We start from the raw sequence: 2655 nt of genomic DNA on the forward strand, positions 1-2655 counted from the left end.
AGCGGATTTATAAAACAAAGAGCTACCATCAATGTTGGAAGCAGAATTCACACATTGCTTGACAGCATTTATTTGTTATCTGGGTCAGCTGGAGTCAACGACTTAATCCCTTGTAAACTCTGTTAAAGATTTCTGCGAGCTATCCATCATGATTTCCTCTATGTTGCCCTATGTGTTGTTGAATAAAAGAGAGAGCAGAGCCCTTTGTCAGGGATACACACAGATACAGACATAGGGACAGCGTGGAGGCAGGCACAGACTCAGACTCTTACCACAGACAGACCAGGAGGACAGAAGACCCAGGGAGAAAGAAATAGAGAATTCAAATCTGGGTTCACTTCGCCAAACGGCACCGAGGAAAGTGCTTTACAATGTCTTTTTCTTAATGTGACACCGGTGCATTATCGGGGACTCTGAGTTATCATTAATGTGTTCAAATCAACATACTCTGCTCGATTGAGGACAATGGTGGTGTGACCCGAGATCTGAAGTGTTAATGGCTCTCAACCCTTCCTCCTGGCCTGGAGTCCAGAATAGAGCTTCTCCACAGATGCAAGTCAGACCCTCCAGCCTTCCGGGCACTTGGGAATTTGGTGTCCCTTATCTATAGAGTAAGACAAAGGTAATGGCTGGGCTAGACAAAAGATGACACCTGGAAGCCCATGTGTAACACTCAGAGAAACAATTGCTGGTAAGCTAACATCCCTTCCTACAGAACAATATGAACTGTATGGCCAGTACTCTACACAGATGAGCCACAATGCCTCAGAGAAACAATTGCTGGTAAGCTAACATCCCTTACTACAGAACAATATGAACTATGTGGCCAGTACTCTACACAGATGAGCCCCAATGCCTCTGTGCGAGAGTTGCCATTCTCTCCATTTCTGAAGAGGAAGAAATAAAGGCACAGAGTCCAGAAACTCACCCAAGTTTACGCAGCGAGGAAATGGGAAGGTGGATCTCGAACCCAGGAAGTGGTTCCAGAGACTATGTCCTCAACCCAAGGGTCCAAAAGACCAGGGTTATGCTCTTGCTCATAGCTTGCTTGTACAATCACTTTAGTTTGCAAATTCAATGGTAAAATAAAATGAAAGATTCCTGTACTATAAGATCATTGCGAAGTTTAGAGGGGAAATACCTGTGTATACAAAGGACTCAGAACAATAGACAGTGATTATTATACCATGAGGGGGAAAGAACTGACTGTGGAAATCATCTGGTGCTCATCTGGAAATGGAGCAACTCCCTATTTTTTCACAGTGGAGCTGCTGCCTGGGCCAATCAATGCTCATTTAAGCTGATGCACTCGATTGTGGGACAGAAATCAATGCCATTGTCACCATGACCCCAGGTGGATGAGGACAGTTTGACTTCCCCATTTCCATGTCTGCACTTCTGCTAAGCAGCCCTGATGGTAGCATTTTTTTGTGATGAAGAGCACTAGCTGCTTTTTGGGAGGACCTGAGTTTGATTCCCAGCAACTACATGGCAGCTTTAGTTCCAGGGGCTCCCTCTTCTGGCCTCCATAGGCACTGCACCCAGGTAGCACACAGGCACACAAGCAAGCAAGACACCTATACATATAAAAATAAATAAAAATCTAAACTTAAAAAATTGGCTTTTCCACATTTACATGGCCTCAGGCCTGACGCAGTGGACTTGAGTGGACACACTCTCCTGATGAGGAGACATTAGGGCCACTCTGCAGATGGGAAAACTGAAAGTGAAGCAGTTGGATGGTTTGCTCAAGGTTCCACAGTAAGTAGACGTGACAGTATTCAGACCATCCCTTCGAGTGACTGCAGGTGGGTGGAGTCAGGGCATCCTCAAGAGGGTTTGGGCCTTGGCAATTGTATTCAGGTTCTCTAGATGAACAGAACCAACGATGGATGTGTATTAAAGGGCTTTATTAGTTTGGCTCACACGATACAGTCTGGGTAGCCCAGCGACGTCTATCCTTAGCAGAGAAGCTGAGAACACAGCGGTGCTCCGGCCACAAGGCGGGGTGTCCCAGCAGTCCCCTACCTGGCATTAAGGCACAGGGGATTCCCAGAAAGCCACGAGTCTCCAGTTCACATCGGAAGCCCCGTGTCGGTGAAGGGGTGTAGTGGCAGCAGAAGGAGAGATGAGCTGAACAGCATGATGGGAAGGTGAGCAGGCAAAATGCGCAACTTGCCCTCTCACCGTGTTTTTATCTTGCTGCCACCGGAGTGAGTCTTCCCATGTCAAATCACCTGGCCCAGAAACCCCCCTTGCCGCTGTGTCCAGATGCAGACAGGGTGACGACTAAGGCTAAGCATCACTGTGTGGTCAGAGGGTGATCACAGAGTTCCGGGCCCTGCCTCCCATCAATGGACTGAGCAGTTTCTCTTCATCCTTCGCGTAGTGAGGCGAGGGAGGAGGAATGGTTTCCATCTTGCTGGCTTGCCGAGAAGTAAGTAACCATGACGTATGAAGTGGCTTCCTCGCTTGTTGCTCAGCTCAGGGCAGTTGGTAACAGCAGTCACGTGACCAGGGCTCTCCAGAGGCCACTGCAGGCCACAGTGACAATTGCTGTGCCACAGACTAAGCCCTACCTCCCAAGTAACAGTGCTGTCCTTGGAAAGCTTTGACACAGTAAGCTTTCCCCAGGGCCTGTCTGTGGCCTTAGGT

This window comes from Peromyscus maniculatus, chromosome 9 (genome assembly GCF_049852395.1).
Source record: "Peromyscus maniculatus bairdii isolate BWxNUB_F1_BW_parent chromosome 9, HU_Pman_BW_mat_3.1, whole genome shotgun sequence".
NCBI lineage: Eukaryota > Metazoa > Chordata > Mammalia > Rodentia > Cricetidae > Peromyscus > Peromyscus maniculatus.